Below are 22,456 nucleotides of genomic sequence, written 5' to 3'. Positions count from 1 at the left end.
GTTTTGCAAATAGATCAAAGTTTAAACTGGCATGTTGTTCATCTTTTATCTGGTCATTTTGTGGAATATTTAACAACTAAAAAATGGCAAAGAACAAGAATATTTTTTCCACTCTGACTGGCTGCTGTTAGGCCTACCAATTTGAACTTGAATGTTCATTACATTTTTCATAGACGCCTGTGAAAATAATTTCTATTCCCATGACTTTTATGTTCTCTGGGAAATTATCTTGATGATAAATACAAAAACAAGCATAAAAATCAAAACATCTACAATAGTGATAGTAATATTATTAATAAAATAATAGTCAGTGCAAAGTAGCCTACAAATTCTTTGTTGTGGGCGGTGAGGGACCTGGATATGTCTTTCATACTGCTGCTAATTGATATGTATTCCTGGATTGGAGAGCACCTATTAGTCGCTATGTGATGCTTTGAGTTATGTCCAGAAACCCATGTTACAATGCAGGACGAGCAGAAATATGTCGCAAAAATATTAGTAGCGCCATCATTTATTATCAGATATCTATTAAGTACGGCTTAAATTAAAGCTGAGAAGATGTATGTTTGCTGCATAAATTCTCCCTGAAACCAACCTATAAACAGTTTGGTTTCTGTTAGTTCTGTCAAGATGCAAGAAATGGCAAATTTATCTTATATTGGTAAATCAATCCATCCATCCATCCATCCATCCATCCATCCATCCATCCATCCATCCATCCATCCATCCATCCATCCATCCATCCATCCATCCATCCATCCATCCATTTTCTTTACACCCTTATCTCTTAGTGGGGTCGGGAGGTGCTGGTGCTTCTCCAGCTAACGTTCCGGGCGAGAGTCGGGGTCACCCTGGACAGGTCACCAGTCCGTAGCAGATATTGGTAAATCGTGTTATTTTAAATATGCTGTAGGAGCCGTAGTTTGATAACTGTTATAAATATCACCACGTTTTACGAACAGAGGGAATTAGTTAAGTTTTTGTCGTTTGTTTAACTTTTAGGAATTGTAGCGGCTGCAGTGCGCCGCAATAAAGGCACAATAAAGCTGATAAACAGGTGAAGAACAAAGCTAGATAAAACCACTTCTACTGTATTCTGATTTTTCTTGCTTTACCCTACACGCGGACCCGTTGCCATGGAAACGGACAGACAACAGCTCAACGAGTAGATAGAGCTGAGATTACCGATCTGAGGAATAAACACCAAAATCAAACATTTCCCACACAAAAAAAGTAGCAAAAACACCAAAACATTACATCCAGTCTGTTACATTATGTTGTCAGGCTTGATGTCTATATTGCGTTTTACATTTTCGCCTGAGCACCACGGTGGTTGATTAACTGATTTAAACAGCTGCTCTACTGAGGACTTGGTGGGCGGGTTGACCTGTTTCAGTGCTAACGGAACCAAAACACACCGAACTGCGCAGCACATGTTAAGGTTATCAAAGTCAATAGCGGGCTAACAACAGTTAGGCTAGCATAACTGACTCGCTGCTCACTTTCTCAATGTTTTCTTTAAATTAAAACTTTTCCCTCACCTGTTAAATGTGAAACCCGTGAACCTTGTTGTCTGTGACTGTCATGGGGATGAATTAACCGCTAAACATTGCGCCGTGTTTTCAGATTATATGGGTGATTGTGGTATATTCCTGACCACCAATATTCCTGACTCAATTGGCAGCAATTAAATGGCGCATGTGTGGCGCACGGTAAGTCAGTAATGTCCGTAGTCGTATATTACTCCATATCAATGCTGCTGCCTTGCGCTCTGTCGTCTCACACTTGCCGCTACTTAGCAGTAGGTGTCAGGTTACTTGTGTTGCATTCAATGATATCGGAAAAAAGAGTACCATACGCTTAATGTCTGATTTTCCATAGCTATTGAATTCATAATCGCCAGCTGGGGTGGCAACAGGGGTGGCAAGGCTCTCAGTTGGGGTGGCAACTGCCACCCTATGCCACCCCATGCCACCCCTGTAGATCTGCCCCTGCTAATTTGTATAGGCCATACATAATGACGCCCCCTTACCATTTTCGCCTGCCCCCTCATGTACCATGTCTAGAACCGGCCCCGTTAGGGGTAAATGTTGTAAGGATTTGGTTTTTGTGTGTGTTCATTTAGTTTCTGTGTCGTCTTGTCCCTGATTGCTCCCAGCTGTGTCTCGTGTTCCTTGATTCCCTCTTGTGTATTTAATCCAGTACTTCTCAAATAGTGGGGCGCGTCCCCCCAGGGGGGCGTGGCGAACTGAGGCCTCTCTAGACTCATTTATGCTGCACAGTCGTTAAACATTGACAATAAAAGTGAGAAAGAAATTGACAAACTGTTATTTAATTTTGTGTGGAAGAATAAGACTCACTATATTAAAAAATCTATTCTAATGAATTCATATGAATATGGAGGACTTAATTGTTTATCTTTCTCTATTTTGACTAATACTTTTGAAATAAATTGGATCTGTCAATTTTTTAATTCTGGTCTTTCTGGAATTTTATACCTTCCCATATTTTTTCTAAATTTGGTGGTCTGAATTTCTTTTTAGTCTGTAATTTTGATATAGTGAAACTCCCAACAAAACTCTCCAACTTTCACCGGCAGGCCTTTTTATCATGGTTACTCATCTACAAACACAACTTCTCTCCTCACCGGTACTTCATTTGGAATAATAAGGACATCCTATATAAGAAGAAAACTATACTTTTTGATTCCTGGTTTACTCGTAACATTATTCTGGTTGACCAATTGTTTAACAGTGATGGCCTGTTATTGAGTTATGAGGAATTTTTCTCTAAATTTAATTTTCCTGTCTCTCCTGGAGAATATGCAAAAGGTTTTGATGCCATTTCTACAAAAATCTGTATGTTATTCAAGCAGAAGCCGAGAGTCGGTTATCATTCTCCCATTTTAACTCCCATACATTCTCCTGTAGGTAAAACATGTGTTAAACTTCTTCCTCGTAACAATAATAATAATTAGATCCTTGTTTCAGAGAGAAGTGACCTCTGCTCCTGTAGTTGTACCATATTGGAATCGTTTTCATATTAATTTATCCTGGAAATTGACCTGGTTGCTCCCAAATCACTTTTTTCTCACTAACAAGGCAAAAGAATTGTCTTTTAAACTCATACACCAAATCTACCCTGTTAAAGTCTATCTACAGAAGTTCAACTCTAACATTGATGTAAACTGTTCCTTCTGTGACATTTGCCCAGATTCAGTCACTCATTTGTTCTGGTTGTGTTCTTACTCTAAAGTATTTTGGCAATATTTTTGTAACTTCGTTGACTCAAAAATATCAGCAAGTTTTCAATTATATTGGAAAAATATCTTGTTTGGATTTAAACAAACTGAAAAAATGAATTTGAAAAGTTTCTTTATCAATTTATTACTTCTTAAGGCTAAATTTCACCTACATAAATGTACATTTTTCAGGAAAAAACAAGACTTTTCACTTTTCCTGATTGAACTTAAATATTATATATTTACAATTCAACCTTCAACTAATCAAAAAGCAAAAACAACAATATGGACTTGCTATCAACTTGGAATTTTGGATTATTTCTTATGTTAATTCACTGTGACATCTGGCACATATAGCACAATTCGTACTATACTCTTTATGCAAGATTATTTTGACTGTCATTTTCTCGTCACTATTATACTTTATGTTCCCCCTGGCAATTATATTTGTTTTGTTTTTGTTTGTTTTTTCTAATATGTACATGTGTATTGTTGTTTACAAGAAATAAAGTTTATAAAAAAAAAATTATGTTAACTTATAAACAAGCCTCCGGTCACTAGGTGGCAGCAGTGCCACCTCCGGTCACTAGGCGGCGGGAGGTGCAACCTCCGGTCACTAGGTGGCAGCAGTGCCACCTCCGGTCACTAGGTGGCAGCAGTGCCACCTCCGGTCACTAGGTGGCAGCAGTGCCACCTCCGGTCACTAGGTGGCAGCAGTGCCACCTCCGGTCACTAGGTGGCAGCAGTGCCACCTCCGGTCACTAGGTGGCAGCAGTGCCACCTCCGGTCACTAGGTGGCAGCMGTGTTCAAACTAATCAACAGCCTGCCTGTTCAAGCCAGTAGAAGTAGCCACAGCACTGTTGTAAACGGGGCAGAAGAAGAAAAAAAAGGAGCGAAGGATACAAGCACGGATGTTTTGAAATATATCTATCTACTGTAGAGGAGAGATGGAGAAGTTTGACAGTGAAAAGAAAAACGGCAGCAGAGGTCTGTGGCCAGGATAAGAGATTTTTATTTTCAAATACAAGAATACACTCATAATACTACGAGAACCCAGTCATATCAGCAGAGTAATTTAAATATTGGCAGAGTAAAGACGCAATATTGCCGGAAGAAAGTCGTTTGCTTCTGACGTGCTAAAACATTTTGTACTTAGTCATTTGTTAAACCAGGACCAACTACTGATCAGTATTTCGCAATTTAGCGCACTATGGAGAAAAGCTATCATAAAATTAGTCTTTATTCTCGTCCAACTTTACTCGTATTTAAAACACAAGTCAAAAACTCAGAGCCTGGCACTCATATTCCATCATAAGCAGGTAATTGTAGTTCGCAGAAAAAGGCCAGGAAATGGACAAAACCTGTCTTTTTATTGTTAATGAAAATGTAATGCACTTTTCATCTCTTCTCATCTGACAAGCTGCACTTTTAGCAATATTGCTGCTAATTTTTCCACAATAAATGTTAACTATATACCTCGTGGAAAACTAAACTGAAGAAGCTGACAAGTAATCAATGCTTACAGTTCTAAAAAGTTTTACTATATTAAGTCTAAAAATGCAAATCCCAGTTAATCATTTGCACTTTTCAACGGAGTAGTCTTGATTAAATATTAGTGATTCACAAACTGATTTTGGAAATTATTTTGAGGCTTACAATAATAGAAAAGTGGTTTTGATAATAAGGTCATAAAATGTTGGAGCCAGTGGTTTGTATGATATAAATATGAACAGATTTGCAATAGTATTTAAATTCTGGGGAGGGAAGGGCACTGAGCAGGGCGGCGCGGAAAAAATTATGATCCCTAGTGGACAGAAAATAATAGAGAAACACTGATTTAATCCCACCAGTGTCTGTGGATCCTTGTCTTAGCTATCGTACGTTGTGTCGTTGTTTAGTAAACTTTGCCAGTTGCTAACAGTGTTTGAGCTCCTCACCTTTTGCTCACCTGTGCTGCCTGGACTTTGGTACTCGCTTGAAATATTCATTAAATCATCAAACTCAGTTGCTGCCTCACCTCTCTGCTTTTGGGTCCGAACCTCAACAACAAATGTTTTTTTAAAAATATCTTTCATTAATTTCAGATCTGAATTGATTGACAGCTAAAGGGTCAGTTTGAATGTATGCATGACTGGACTGACTTTGACTTCTATAAAGTGCCTTGAAATGACATATTGTGAATAGGTGCTATGCACAGAAATATCTATTCATTTTATATTTTTATGATTAATGAAGTAAATTATTTTAATCAGTCTTGTAACAAAAATATTTAGTGTTCAATGAGACTGATTAATCTTTGAATATTATACAGAATATCTTGTTCTTTAATATAAAGGGGGATGGCTGATTGAGCACCTCAGGWATTATTATTATTATTATTATTATTATTATTATTATTATTATTATTATTATCTTTTTTTAAGTATCTCAGCCTTCTGAGGAAAAGAGGACAATTCTTCAAACTGTTCTGTGTCTGCAGTTTTACTGTCTTAAAATATTAAGACAGTAAAACTGCAGACACAGAACAGTTTGTCAAAAGCTTCTGCTTTTGACATTGGCCTTGGAGCAAGTAATTATTTGTACCAAGTAATTCTTTGGATGATTTGATGCCCTCTCTCTCTCTCTCTCTCTCTCTCTCTCTCTCTCTCTCTCTCTCTCTGTGCTCCATGTCTTTTGAATGATGATCATTAGAGCCTTACTATTCATGCAGGCATCCGTTTTGTTTTTATCTTCCAATAGCATCGTTAAGAGTCTTTGTTCAGATCCACATTATATTGTGATAATGACTGGAAAAGCAAGATCCTAATAGTTGTGATTATTTTGAAATGCTACGTTTTGGTAAACACTTAATCCTGTCAATGCGAAATTACAGTGAAGTCTCTCATCCAGAAGAGTTCACCTGTGTCTGGATGGTTAGTTCCTTTAAAAATGCTCTCAGTATTTTCTCTGAAGTGATTATGTCTAATTTTATCTCAACAGCATGCATGTTTATACTAAAGAGTGCACTTACTTATGTGACCCGCAGGACATTGCTATGGCAACAAGTTTTTAAGAAGCAGAAGAATATTTTATTGATGCTCATCTGCGGCAGCCTCTGCTGACCGAGCAGGTCTTTTTTTTCTTTCAGCAAAAAATAAGGAACAAAACCCATAAAAGTATCACACTGGATTTTTAGTTTTATAAGTAACTTTCATTTGACTTTTAAAGTTGGTACGCTGACTGGCAGCTTTTTGTTTGAATAAGTCAGAGAGACGTTACTGAAGATGAACTCTTGAAATGGGACAAATGGCTGATGGGTCACAATATTAAGAAAATACAACAAAGACTCAAGGAGCATGGATACTTTCATTGCTAATGTAAAAAGATGTAGTCCCCACCAGGCTCTACAACAGTTTATTCTACCCTCATATACGTAGTAGCATGGCTCTGAAAAGCTCAGATGTCTGTCAGTCTGCAGTTCATGGAAGTGAATCTGTATTCTGTAAATATGCCGCAGCTGAAAGGTGTGGATGAGGAAAAACCATAATGGTACCCGAACAGCTGACCTTTATTGATGGTATGTCAGATTTCTCTGACTGATGACTGAATCCGATGTGAACTCAGATGAGCTGAATAAAGATGAGCTTTAATAAATTGCCAGTTTGAGGTTGTGCTCTGTGAAGCCACCAGTTTATTTCAGGTTTTTAAAAACGCTTGTCTCTTTGCAGTTGATTTTTCAGAATATATTTTTGATTAATCAGATGGAGGCAGTCGTCAGCTGAGATGATTCTGTCAACAGCTAATTGCTCTTCTTCTCCTGCTGCTAACATTTTGCTTTTCATTGACATAGAAAATAATCCTACATCAGTTGATTTGTTTCTTCCTGTTCATTCTGCTCTGTCTTCTCAAACCTCCAGTTATGACTGCTTGTACTGAGCCAGGTTCTGGTTCTGCTTTGGGTTTCTTCCTGTTTAGAGAGTTTTTTCTCTCCACTGTCACTCCATGCATGTTCAGTGTGAGGGATTACTGGAAAGTCAAGGACAACACAAGTGACTGTGGCTACATTGTTGTTCAGGAGGAGAGAACGACTGGATGCTCTGCTGGGTTTGAAACTTTTTGGACTGATCTGAATGGTGAACTGAACTTAATGTTCTGATAACTAAGATCTATTTTAATGTATGTTTGGTTAAATGGAAATGAATTGTTTATAAAGTTTATTAATACAACATTTATTCTGAAATTGTGAATTTATTAAACATTTGTTAAACTGGATCAGTTTAACAAATGTTCATAACAGTTTTTTGTTTTTTGTGTAACATTTTCTATCCACTGTATCTTACATTTGCTTCTGTTCCATAGATTTCTCTTTTGATGTTATCTTTGTGTGACGAAAAATGAAACCAATCAGAGAAGCACCACTGAGTCTTTTTCCTCCCATTACATATTTCAGTTTTTATCTGCTGTCTGACCTGCTGACCCTGATTTTGACTCATTTGTTTCCTAAGGACTGTAACTGAAGAGAGAAAATGTGTTTGTGTTGCAGGACTAACAGAAGGAAACCTGTAAGCCAACCTGCAGGACACAGTCCCCTTCCCCCTCCCCCCCACACCCCTTCCCACCATCAGGCAGTGTTGAAGTGCTGAGGTTGTACCAAACATTTCCCAACACAGTGACTGCAACCAGGAGGTCACCTGATGGCCTCCCCGGTCACCTGCTCAGAGCTCAGTGTGCCCTTCGCCTGTTGCTGTGATGAAGACCGCCAGCCGTGCCCAGTCCCGGAGCAGTCCTCCTCTGGTCCAGATGAGGCACTATGCACCGGGGGTTTACCCCTTCCTGTTCCCCTCCGTCATCAGCTCCCTGCCTCAGCTGCCACCAGTATTGCCTCACAGGCTGCAGATCCAGCAGCCGTCCAGCAGCACACCTTCACCAGTTGGTGAGTTCAGCTTTCATTCCAGTAAATGCTCCTGTGAAGACGTATAGGCTTTCAGCTTCTGGAGAAGTTGCGCAGTAATTAGTCCAAACTATGTTGCTGTATTGATGTTAGCGGTGATTAGTTGGATGAGCATAATGATGAAGATGTGTAAAAATGCAAACCTTTATCTAAGGACATTTACTCAGTCGGCAAAACAGGCTAAGAAACAATTAAACCTCAGGAGGAACAATTATTGACACCCAACAATTTCTATATAATACAGTGGTTTTCAGAAGTATTCATACTCCTTGAACTTTCCCATAATTTCTCACATTATAACCACAAACATAAACAGCAAACTGCAAAAGTATTCACCCCCCCTGAGTGAATACTTTGTGGAACCATCTTCTGCTGCTGTTGCAGCCGCTAGTCTTTAGGGTTTGTCTTTGATCGTCTAGTGACTAACTTTTTTGCTCATTCTTTTCTGCCAAGCAGCTCAGGCTCAGTCAGATTAGATGCAGAAAGTTTGTGAACAGCCGTTTTCTGTTTTGCCACAGATTCTGGATTGGGTTTATGACTGGACTTTGACTGGGCCATCCTAACACATGAATATGTTTCGTTTAAACCATTCCATTGTAGCCTGGCTTTATGTTTAGGGTGGTTGTTCTGCTGGAAGCTGAAGCTCTGCTCCAGTATCAAGTCTTTCTCAGACTCCATTAGGTTTTCTTCCCACATTGCTCTGTGTTTCTCTCTATCCATCTTCCATCATCTACCATCTTTCCAATCCCTGCTGAAGAGAAGCATACCCGTAGTATGCTGCTGCCACCACCGTAACTTTTGGCCTAAAAATTAACATTTGTTCTGGTTTGACAAAAACTATTTCTTTCATACGTTTGGTGTTTCCAACATGACTTCTGGGAAACTGCTGATGAGATAGCTTGTTTTTTTTTTTTTTGTTTTTGTTTTTTTTAACAATGGCTTTCTTCTTGCTAATTTCCATAAAACCACATTTGTGCTGTGACGACTAATATTTGTCTTGTGGACAGATTCCCCTCTGAGCTGTGGATCATTTGGTCCAGACTCACCACAGGCCTCTTGGTCATCTCTGACCACTGAGCTCACATCTAAATTTACTCAACACATTAACAGTACAGAGGATTTTGAATAGAAAATGTTTATTTTCTCAATATAAAGTTTTCAATTATAATGTGACTAATTGTGATTAATTAATTACACACCCTGTGATTAACCTAAACATTTTAAATGACTTCCACTTGCATGTTGAACATCTTTTCACATTGATATAATTTGTCAGTATACAGATAAAAACTGCTTTGATTTGCTAAGCTATTATTTAACCACAAAACATATTATGTTGAAGGTTCTTGAAAAAAATACATAAAAAGTCATGGCGGTCCGGATTGGGCCCCCGGGCCTTCAGTCTGACCTGTGAGCTGGACAGATTAAAGATCTCAGCCTGTGAGCTGCAGCCTGGTGACATGTTACCATCACACCTCAGTGTTGTCCTATCAGTGTGAAGTATTACCAGCAGACACCAGAAACCACAAGGTGTCACTGGTGATTTTATTAAAAATTTAAATGTTTGAAAGTAGAATTTTAGCTTCCATTAAAAGATTCACCTATTTGAAGGTTTTTACCATCTTTACCTGGAGAGAAGGCTCTGTAGACACCAGGCAAGGCAAAGCTGCTGCATCATTCATTCATCCATCAGGTAATATGAAGGGACTGGGTGAGTTCCCTCAACTCTTCCTCAGCACTGTGTGTGCGCGTGCGTGTGTGTGTAGGTGTGTCCGTGTGTGTGTAGGTGTGTGTGTGTGTACCGTGCTGGCCCATAATCTTTTCTCTAACAGAGATTATGATGGAAAGTGAAGATGTTGTGATGGACAGTATCATCATGTGGGTTTGTAAACTCATAAATTGCGTCCACATGGTGTCCCTACAGTGAAATCCACATTTCTGAGCTGAACAGGAGCAGGTTGCCATGGGAACAGACACACACTGCCTCACAACACTTCCCACACAATCAAGTTTTCCCCAAAAATGTTCTAACTGTTGTTGAAATCTTTTGACACTGTTTGGTTTCGGTTGCCTAAACCTGAGCTCAGCTGTTTTCAACCTTCAGCTCCACAAGTTTACTGTCTGCTTTTGTTTTTTTTGCTTGCTGCCTGGAAAATCTGCTCTGGTGTAAAAACCACATGAGCCGTTTCCTCCTGGGAGCAGCTCCCGTCAGCAGCTCCCTCTGCTTCTCAGCTCTTTGAGGTCTTTAAACTTCCATGGATGTAAGGAATTAAGTAACATTTATTTCATTAAGACCTGAGAGCATGTTTTTCTGCAGTTTGGGCTGGAAAAATCATTTCCTTAAACTCTTTGTTTGCTTTAATAATATTTCTTAATTCTATAAATTATCAACCAACTTTAGGAACCTTTCATTCAGAAGTCATTTTCTGTTATTTGCCATTAAACCATCCAGTATTAAGCTCTTCTTTAATATTTCAGTGTTTGTAGTTTAAATATATCTGGACTTTTTCAACCAAGTTTTCCTAACATTGTGTGTTATTAAAATGATGTGCATCAATCTTTCTTTTTTACTGACTTCATTCTGATGTAACATATTGGGATCACAGAGAGAAATTCATTTGTAACAATTTGCCTCTTTTTCAATATTAATGTAGTTTAAGCTGTTTATGATAGCTTCGCTGTTTAGAGTCAACACTTTGGAAGAAGACTGTGATATTTGGAGAGCTGAAATTTTGTTCAACCTCAAACTTTAGTATGTTATTAGAATATTGTGATGGACCAAAAGCGTGGCCGGCGTCTCATCCAATACTCTTTAGAACCACATATCACTGCTTCTGCAGCTGGTTCCACCTCTTCCACATCTGGAGTTTTGCCCTTTCTATCCCAGCTCAGCCAGACTGCAGTGACAGTCTGTGAACATCAGTTTTCAGGTGTTATCAGAAGTTCTCAGTTGATCTTAGGTCTATACTGAGATGGTTTTAGGCAAAAATACCTCAGAAATAATAACAAATTTATATACAAATGTCAAAATTTGCCCAGCAGTATAAACATATAACCCCACATAACCTATTTAGAATGTTTATCAGCAGAAAATGTTGATTTAGGGGTTTGTTACACTTTAATGTTTTCTTTATCCTTTACATGAAAAACTTAATAAGTCCACAAATACAAAAACAGGTTGAATAATCAACATGAGCTTATTTTTTGTCCCTTTTTAGCGAGTTGCACAGATGTTCAGTTCTGTTCCGATGTAATTCTAGACTTCTAGGATATTGTAAAACTTAGATATTTTTAGAGTGTTGTGCTGATTTGGAGTCACTGTGATTCTTTACCTTCAGCTTGCTGGTCAAAGCTGATGGCATATAGACCTTTTCACTGTTTCATCCACTTTGACCAAATCCCCAGTAAAACTGATGAGTAACCACAGAGCATGATGCTACCACCACCGTGCTTCACCGTGGTTATGAGCCTCATTTGGTATTGAATAATGAGTGATTTTCTGGTATAGCTCCCCCTGATGGTGCACTGAGTGGACTGACGGAAGGCATCTGGTGGGATTAGACAGGTTATGGAGCTGTTAGAAGCTTTTCACTGGCTGCCAGAATATGGGTGGGTATTTCTCATATTGTTTATCATTTATTGTGATAAATGTATCTTCATGATGAGAATTTTGATTTATTGTTCTCATGATAAATTCCAATTAATGACATCTACAGAAAAAAGACAAAACGGTCCACATTGTTGGGATTTTACACAGTTTGTTCAGTGAGAGCATCAATAAACCTCAATAAGTTTGCAAATATGATTAAATGCAGTAACTGCGCAGTTTAGTGACACAAAACACACTTCTTTATGTGACTGGTGTTCTGAAGAAACATTACAAATGAGAATGTTTTTCATCAGATATATTTTTGTTTGTGGAGCTATGAGTGCTCCGTCATGCAGTCACAGCCGTACAGTTATCTAAAAGAAATGTTCCTATCGTCACTTTTCTCATTATCACAATAGTACCACAAAATACTGATAAAACTTTAAGTCCTTATCATTCCACCCCTAAGCCTGACACGTGTGTGTTTTCATGTCACTGTTGCAGGTTGAGTTTTCCATTCTCCCTCTGTTCTGTGGTGTAAAGTTTTCTTCTGTATCTGATCCACTGTCAATGAGACTTTAAGACTTTATGAAGCCAATTCAGATTCAGTTCTTTTACATTTTCTCTCCATGGCATTATGGAGAGAAAACATTACATTACTCTGAAAATACTTTTATTTTCACAGCAGACCGGGGCCTAATGAGGAAATCAAACAGAGCTAATTCAAAAAGTGACTCTAAGACAGATTTAGCGGTCATGTCTAATGTTTTGTTTCCACTTTGTTAGTAAAAAAAAAATCCACTGCACAAAGAGAGGTTCTGTGAGAATTTCACCTTGCTGACTGGTTTAACGCAAAGTTTAGGCATGAAATATGCAGCAGCATCCACACAGAAAAAGATAAAAGAAGAACAGCTGCTGCCTCTGTTTTGATCGTCCTTTGAAAAGTAAAAACAGGCCAAATCTGACACTCTCTTTACTTAATTATACACAAAAAGACAAAAGTGTGTGTTTGCTTAATGGAGAGACATGTCTGCACACATCTGAACTTTGGACATTATACATGCACAAAGACATCAAAACAACTGAAACACACTCAGAGGTAATGAGCGGAGTGCTGTGTGTGTGAATTACATTTACACGAATGACAACTACGCCAGCGTTCCCTGGGGAACTCATGCAGACACACACATGCTACTGAGGTCAGGGGTCATATTTGCTTCTACCTCCGCTGGGGTGTTCACAAAAGAAGCTGAACTCTGCTGCATACATCACACACCTCCAGGGAGGCACTGTGGGCCCCATCAGGACTGCTGGGTTTGTCTGCATGTCGCTGAGTGATGCTGTGTATTCATTAGAGACACTGACAGAGAGACAAAGGAAGCCTTATAATATGCCTTAATACATTCATTTCAAATATGACACCAACATTCCATTTTTTAATATGAAAACAGATCAACAGATGAAAATGTTTTGATAAAAAGTGGCAGCATTAAAAGATTCAGACTAAAAGAGCCTGTTGTGTTCATTATGATCCATCACAAATTTCCTTTTAAAGTTGAAGTATGTAACATTTATAAACAATGTTTTTTTTGTTTGTTTTTTTTTACATATTTGTTAAAACTGTCACTATGCCAGTATAATATGAGACAGATCTGTCAAAAAGGCTCCTCTGCCTCCTTCCTGTGATGCTACTGCAGAAATACATCAACCAATCAGAGCCAGGAGGCGGAATTGTCAATCATCCCCATGATTGACAGTTCTGCCCAATGAACTAATGGAGGAGAAACAACTTATTGTTTCAACTACCTAGCTTATGCTAACTAGGACATGCTCCATTGTCAGGATCTAGCTGTAGAGAGAAAGGGGGTAGGGTATGAGCAGTGCATACATGAAGGTAATTGATAGCTCTAAGACCATCCTTCTGGCTCTGATTGGTTGTTTCCGACTGAGCGGTGCAGATCTGCAGATAGCAGATTATCTGTCTGATGTGGAGAACATGGGAACCTCATGCAGAATAACCCCAGGAAGCAGAAATCTTAACTTTGCTCCTTGTGTGTAAAACCAAAGAGGGCCAACAAATTAAATTCAGAGCACAGTACACATCAAGTTGTCAAACAGAAAAGCAGGCATCATTAAAAAAATCTGTGCATAACAACAAAGCAACACATTTTCATGTCAAAAAGTTGGTGGATGGAGCATGTCAGTCAGACTTTGGCAGCCTCTCCCCATCTGTCATTCCCTTTGCTTGTGTTCTCCTCCTCTCTGGCCTTTAGGGGGCAGGGGGAGGGGATACCTGTCTGAGCCCTACCTGTTTCTGATCCCAGCGAATTATCAAGGCTTTCATCTGACAGGGGAACGTGGGCTCACTCCTCGCTGTGCGCAGAGATGACTATGCTCATCAGCCAGGAAATGTTTTGTTTTTCTCTCTTCTTCCAAAGCATTACTCGCCTGCCGTTGTGAGAGCATATCATTAGCATTTAAGAGCAGCGTGAGTAAAACCCAACTGGATAAAAGGAGAGAAGAAGAAAACAGGGTGACTGATGGCTCTGTAACATGGTGATCCGGAGAATGTCCTCTTTGGAATGCTGCTGCAAAGTATTTTTAGCTAAAAGTTCAGAGCTACATATTTCAGCAAATCAAATGTTGGTAACATCTTGTATGTAACACAGACTGAAGAGAATAAAACACCAATAAATATTCAGCTGTTTCGTTGAAAAAAGACATCTTACCAAGAAAGTCTGTTCTAGTTTCTAGGGCAAATATCTTAGTACAGTCAGACAAAACTAACGTTTAAGAAACTTTTCAGCATGATAAGCTAGTTTTAAGTCAATAATTCCTTAATATTGATGAAAAAGTACTTCTTTCTTTGGCAGATTATTTCACTTATAACATGAAAAAAATATCTTGTTATATTTTTATCAATAATAAGGAAAGACTGTCTTAATATAAGCGCCCATATCTTGCTGAAAAGTTACTTGTAAGTTGGTTTTGTCTTATTTCAAGTGTGCTAAAAATATTTGCACAAAAGAACAGACAAAAATACGTACATAAGAGATTGTATTTTTACCGTGTTATTGAGAAATGCTGACATTTGGCTCGAGCCGGCCCTGGTCTCTACCGTCTCATCTGATTAAAAGACATGATACCAGAATGCACAATCCTTCTAACCTTACAATCCTTTATTTTGGCTTGAAGACATTTCTTCTACAGAAGTGAAGTTTTTCTTTGTCTGGATACCTGTGCAGAGTTTTACTGAGAGTCCTCTCAGAGGCAACAATTCCTAACTTGTCTAAGTCATTCCTCTGCATCTCGGCAGCTTTGGGGCCTTTGCAGGTATCTCTGACTAGTTTTCTTTTCAGGGTTTTTCAAAATGTTCTTGTTTCAGGCTTCTTTTGTGCCATGTGGCTCATGTGAGTTTCTTGATGATGCTTCTTACCCCAGTTTATGACACTGATAGCTTGGTTTCTCCTTTTGCTGCTTTGTGAGCCACTGTAATTCTTTTCACAAGTCTAAATGATTGATTTTGGTTTTGCTGTAATGCTTTCTGAGCAGACAGCTCCAGCCTTTAGTGCAGTATTTAGTATGTGTAAACTGGGAGAAAAAACTGTGATTCATGCTGGACAAATACAATTTTTTCTATTACAAATACAAATTTAATGTTGTTTGTCCTTCATCATATTGAATAGTTTTTTAGTTGGCAAAACAGCCAGTACAGGTTGATGCTAGAGCTAGAAGGAGAAAATGCTTGTGATCTTTTGCTGAAGCCAAAACAGAAATCTTACAAATAATAAAATAGTGTGTGTGGCGTGAGGGCAACAGCTGGTGCATATTTATTGATAGAATGCACCATGACGTTCCAGATGCTCCCTTTAATAAAGACATGAAACTTGGAGTAGACTGGTTTGTAAGTGTCATGTTTAGAAATGAAATTGGTTTTATAAGCCTTCTTAACTGAATAGAAGAGAAGCTTTGATGATCCATGTATTTTTATATTGTATTTTTTTTCAAACTCAAAGTGGATGGGAGGAAGTTCATATTTAATAAAAAATAAAAAGTCCCCAGTTCCTCCCTGGAAAACAAGATTAAAGAGGTCTTCAGTGTTCTGCCCACTAGTGTTGGTCAAATCACTTTGAAATAGTAACTTGATTGAATTACTAATTTATGATTACTTCCCCAAGAAAGTCATCCAGTTAGTTTACCAATTACTTATTTTTTAAAGTAATTAGTTACTTAATTACTTGTGATATGACCAAAGTCCAGCCACAGGACGTTAAATCACGTGAGTGATGGAGTTCCCCAGCAGATCAAGACCCAGCAGCAGAGCTCTGCAGCGCCCCCTTCAAGGTCACCAAAATAGGTGGTAATCTGATCAACCATTTGGTTCATAGCCCCAGACACACACACGCACACGCACGCACGCACACACACACACACACACACACACACACCTACACAGACCACATAGGTGAGGGAGGCTGCCCTCCTGTTCACCAGTGTAAACCCCAACATACAGACACTAAGATGGGGGCCATGAAGATGCCCACTCTGCTTGGTTCCAGAGCGTTGAGGTGAGTGTGACTCAGCCTCACACTCCAGCTCAGGCTCCTTCCCACCAGAAAGGGGACATTCCAAGTCCCAAAAGTCAACTTCTGTATCAGAGAATCACACTGACCCAACTCCTTTGGCTCCTACCACAAATAGGGTGTCCATGGAGCCGGGCCCCATGGGTAAAAGTCTGACCAACAGGTTCCCCCCTGGTGCCCCACAAGCAGGCCTGGCTCCATAGGGAGGCCCCAGTGATCCGGGTCAAGGCGAGGGAACACTGCTTCTATTGTTATGTCTCATCATAAGTCTCTTCAGGCCGAGCTTTGTCTGATCTCCCACACAGAACCCGTTTGCCATGGGTGACCCTGAAGCCCCTGACTGTTTGGCTCCTGAATCACCAGGTCACCCAAACCCCTCCAAAGCAGGAGGAGAAATCAATGTTTGTCCTCAAGTGAATACTTATTATTTTAAAACAAAACTTAATCACTTGTTCCAAATCCAATTACAATTTTTTTTTCATTTTTTTAAATGAAAATCTTTTCGTTTTCAAAAAATGAAAAGATCTTCAACATTATCTTAAAGTTTATTTAGCCCTGAAGTATTATAAGCTCATTCTCTCACCTGTTTTGCTGCCCATTCAGAGGTCAGTGGGAACAGACAATCTCTACTGTCAGTTAAATCTATAAACACCATTTGCAGTTCCAGTAAACACGCCATCTATTTTTGTTTCTATTGCCATGTGGTGTTAATAAATACTGCCTGAAGTGTCCTGTGGAGCCCCTATTTCCTTGCTAAGAATGGCCTGAATGGTGTTCAAACTATTTTAGGACTTTAGGACATTGATTTGTAAGTATAGCGAGACAAAAACTGATTTGAATCAGTAAACTCTATTTCAGTAATTAAGATTACATCAAGCACTGCCTGGACCAAATGTTTTTGAAAGATAACAACATGACAGAAATGGTGGAAAATCAAACCTGTTCAGAGCTGGGGGGGTTTCACACCTACACATCAATCTATTTTTTTCACAGCCCCCTCCTATTCTATCCTCTTCCTTTGTGTCGCTGCCTGACTGTCTGTCAGGGTTTCCTGTTGTTATTTTAGAATCCGGAGTATTTAGGTCACATGTATTTTTTTATTTTTTGAATAATGCTGATTTCTCTCGTTACACCGTGTATCGCCCCTCTGGATTGAAAATCAATGGGCCCTCAAGTAGCTGGCAGCAGATTGAAGCTGACTTTTCGGCCCTGCTGCAGAGAGAAGTAAAGAGGAGCAAGAAATGCTTCTACCAGAACACCCAAAGGCCTAACTGCATCTCTATTTCTGCATTTGCCAAGTTTTATCAAATATAATATGCTTTTCATCTGCCGTCTGGCACATCTTTTATTCACAGAGGCATCATGTGATGTAGTAAAAGGCTCGTGTAACAAAAAAAAATCTCGCACAAAGAATTCTGGTCATCGACTATTCATAGAGGAATGTCTAAAAAAACCCGACCATTGTATGAGCGATCAAAAAAAAGGGGGCCGGGAGATTTTCTTACCCCCACTGTTTTTCATTCTTTGAATGCGTTCCCTCCGACAGTTCAACCACAGTTCACAGAGTCTGTCTCAAAGTACCATATGCAGCGCTGGGAGAATCCCAGGAAAACACGGAAGTATGCACTCCACACAGAGGCTGGAAGCGCTACAGTATGTATGACAAAATCCTGACCCGTCTCCTGCTTGGAAATGTGCCCACTCTACTACAAGCTATGCTAATAACTCGCTGCCATCACATCGACCGCTGAGGATTTTTTTAATGGTGTTTTCCTTTTTCTTTTTTTTTGAGAAAGACCCCTAACATCTGGTCCACATCTGGAGCTCTTTAATCAGCGGCTCAGTCTGCCGCAGCTCTTTACTCTGAGCCAACCACCAATCTGATCATTCTTAAGGCGCCGAGAGACTTCAGCCATCACGTCCTCCCAGCCAAAAGCTGCACTATTTGGATTCATGAATCTTAACGGCGTTCGTGGAAAAAAGAAAAAAAAAGACGAATAAACTGAGTAAAACTAATTGGGGAAAAGCTTCAGTTTAAATGCAGCTTCTTTTATTTATTTTCCAGGCTGTGTGATGTGTGCTGTGCTGATGGTAGAGCATGCTGGGTTTTATTTATTCATATTATTTTAAATGAGTATATGTTTTATGTTCGAGGGCAGACCTGCGACTGCTTGCCTCTGAAAACCATAAATAGTGGTTTGTAACAGCAATGAAAAATAATATTTTTCCACAAAGGTGTCATTCTTAAATAGATACAGTTGTACAGTGAGAAAATTCATCTATAATTGCATGAGAAAACATTGACATTACAAAAGTTGAATAGTTCTTAATAACTTATGAGTCAGAAACAAGACTGAGAGGCTGACATCAGAGCTGAAGATGCTCCAGGAATATCTACCAACACCGTCTGTGTTCCACATGTGGCCCTGAGCGCAGTGGCTTCCAACAGGCCCGGCCCAATTTCAAGGCATCTAATTGCCATGTCAAATTTTGTTTAAGTCATGTTTGACATATACAGTATTTTCCTAACAACTGAAGGTAACAAATACTGTGTTCACACTGCAGCCTGAAATTCCTTTTTTAGTTTTGTGAAATCGGATTTTTTTGGCGCGATCGTTCACACATTCAAATATATGTGACCTACATTATGAACTGCAAACAACCTGAAAGTGTCCCGCATGCGCAGTAGAGGCTGCAATGATGTCGCACACAGAGAGCGTGCTCAGTGTTTGCGGAAGTAAACATGGATGCTAACGGCGGAGCATAGCTTACGATTTAGAAGTTGTCTGACCAGAGCCACAACTTAATCCTCTTTATCATCCGTCATCGTTGTTGTTTTTCTTCGCCTTTAGGCATATTGGTGCGCAGAATAGTGACATTTGTCGAGTATCAATGACATTCCAGTCATTGATGCCACCTGGACGTCAGGTCACATTTGAATCAGATACGTATCGGATATCCAAGTGGCCTGGGTTGCATAAAAAAAAAAAATCAGACCTGTGTTGTTCAAACTGTCATGAAAATATCAGACACAGGTTGTATTAGGGCAAAAAAAAAAAATCGCAATTGAGAAACTTCAGGTTGCCTGATTGTGCTATAAAATACCACTATGTGCTTTGAGAACACATAACTCTGCACCTTTAGAGTTTTGGAATGGACTAGTCAAAGGCCACATTTTAATCTGACTATATCAGTCTGTGGTAATTTGATATACTTGGAGAATGTTTTCCTAGTAGAATGGACAGATATTACCAAGTCAAAATGGTGGATGCTGACAGAATCCTGTCACCGTAGGGGCTGCATTCATGCAGCTGACATATAGCAGCTTCCTTCCTTTCTGTGTCCTTTTTTGTTTCTTTCTTTCCTTCTGTCTCTCCTGCTATAGGACATTCTGATGGAGAAACATCATATACAAAGTGTGCTCATTCACACGCCAGCAGGTGTTGGGATCCATATTCTACATTTTTTCATAATCAATACATACCATTTGATATGTTTTTGAAAGTTACTGTAGTTTTAAACTCATGTTTGCATCTCATTTTTCTAGCCAAACCTTCTGTCATTTTGTTTGAATGAAGTTCTCTTCCTGTGGTCTCGGTGCATTGTCCACCGCAACAATTCATAAATCAAAAAATAATCTTTTTTTATGTTCATTATTAGGCGGTACAAGTGTTTATGCAAAACCACAACTGTACTCTGAATAGACTTTGATTGAAAGTCAGCCCTTTTAGCAATAGCAGCTTGTCCACGGGACGGTGAATAAGCTGTTTTCAGATCTCAGTTTGCATTGAGCGCCTGCAGCCAGAAAGCATCTTATTGTGTGGCAAAGCTACTGCTCATTTTAAAGATAACTTCTTTTTGGGTGGAAGTGGGTGGAAAACGGAGTGGAGGAGGGGATCTGGAACTAACTGGGAAGCAGGATGGGGGCGGGGAGGGCAGTGGGGGAGTCAGAGGAACCAGGAGTCAGTCAGGACAATGGCATCTTTCTGGTGCTACACGTTTATCAGAAGATTCTCTCCATTCAGGTTCTTGCCCATCAGAAGAAATTGAAGATGAAGATTTGAATGATCAGGCGAATTTGTCCTACCATAGCAACAGTGAGGTGGTGATGGAAATACAGCCTAATGGTTTTAGCAAAAGTCCAGTTTTCACACCGTTTCCCTGCATTTGATCCGGACTCAGAAATGGAGGCTGGGGATGGGAATCACTGGCGATTCTTAAGCTTCACACAAAGAAGCGATTTACTGTGTGTCTGAGAGTCGTGTGTATTAACCTGCAATTATCAGGCAAAGAGCCCAAGTCTGCATTCAGAGATAAGTTGGATGGATGTTTGCTCTAATTCATGGAGAGCCAATGCGCTTTACTCTGCTCAATGGACTTCAGGGACGGCCCACAACAGGCAGCCTGACTCTGGAATACACACTGACAGCAAAACATGGGGAGATGTGTAAAAACTGCCTGCAGTGTGTTCACACTCATATTTCTATTTTTAAGTTTAAGATACCAGCTGCATTCTGACATTCTAGAAATACTAAATTGAAAGAGTCAAGCTTACAAATGCATGTATCTTGTATAATATTCCTCTCTATTATCTGCAACATGGTTCAGGGTTTTTATTGCCTTCAATGAATAAGTTGCAGCTGCACAGTGGTAGCACTGTTGCCTTGCAGCAAGAAAGTCCTGGGTTTCATTCCTGGCACTGGGGATGTCTATGGAACCTCTGGAGATGACAATGAAAAGAAGGATTTTACATAAAAATCAAGAAAATTATGAACAACTCTGACCATCCTCTTCATGAGACTGTCTGGTGAAACCAGTGTCTTCAGTCGGAAGCTTTTTCAGATTCACTGTAATACAGACTGCTACAGGAGATCCTGCCAACAGCCATCACTATCTACAATAACTCTTGGAAGAACTGGAATTAATATGATTTACAACAACTTTTAATTTTCCTTTAGGATCAATAAGGATTTTTTTAATTTGAATTTGAAACCACTGCTGGGAAAATGAAGGCAACTCATGTTTAAGGAGAGCATTTTTGAAAAGAAGCAGATCTAATGATCTGTCTCACATTTAGCAAAGAAAAAGATTGATGATCTTGAAGACTTTTGTGAAAATATTCTGTGGACTGATGAGATAAAGGTGAAACTGATAAAAGTGAGATGTTGCGCATGACCATAAAACTGACACTTAAGCTTAAAAAACCCCTTAAAATATTTTTTCATGCCACTGTTGATGCTGAAAAATCCCAACTTTTTTCACACTGATTCCAGCAGAGCAGAACAAGGTCAGTATGCACACCGGATACGTTTTTCAGTCCGATGTAAAACTCCTGCTGGTAGCGACACGACAGTGGGATTTATTTATGAGGAAGATCAAACAAGCTTCAACTTGTCATCATAAGGGGTCTTTGGGCTGCACTTGGTCTGGTTCCTCACCTAGAACCTGCATTGGTGACCCAACCAGAGGCATGAAGCCCTGCAGCTCCTAGGATCACTGGGACACTCAAACCCCTCCACCACGATAAGGTGGCAGCCTATGGAAGGGATGTGTATGTGTGTGTATGTGTGTATATGTGTGCATGTGTATATGTGTGTATGTGTGTGTGCATGTGTATGTGTGTATATGTGTGCATGTGTATGTGTGTATATGTGTGCATGTGTGTATGCATTTATGTATGTATATGTGTGTATATTAAGTAACTTATGTATTATTTAAGAATAAGAGAGAATGAGAGAAAGATTAAGAAAGAGTTGTATTTTTTTAAAGGTTTTGTTGGCTCTAGTGGCCAACAAAAGCACTGGAGCTCTATAGGAAAGAGGGAAGACATGCAGCAAATTTCACCAGGCCGGGAATCGAACCTGCGAMCACCGCCACAAGGACCAAGGCCTCAATACGTGGGTTGTGCCCCTGACCACCACAGAGTTGTATTTTTTTAACCATGAGGAAACATGTGGTGGTCAGTTYTTTCATTCTYTAGGGGCCTTTAATTAACTCTAATTGATTTGGAGGAGAGACATGCAGCATTTTGCCCAAGACTTGGAATTGAACCCAGGATAACCGTGTTGCTCTACAGCCCAGATGTTTCACATCCTGTCGTTCTTCTCTTTCA

The sequence above is a fragment of the Poecilia reticulata genome, linkage group LG11 (assembly GCF_000633615.1).
Source record: "Poecilia reticulata strain Guanapo linkage group LG11, Guppy_female_1.0+MT, whole genome shotgun sequence".
Taxonomy (NCBI): Eukaryota; Metazoa; Chordata; class Actinopteri; order Cyprinodontiformes; family Poeciliidae; genus Poecilia; species Poecilia reticulata.
The sequence above is the reverse complement of the archived record's forward strand: the minus strand, read 5'-3'. Positions refer to the sequence as shown.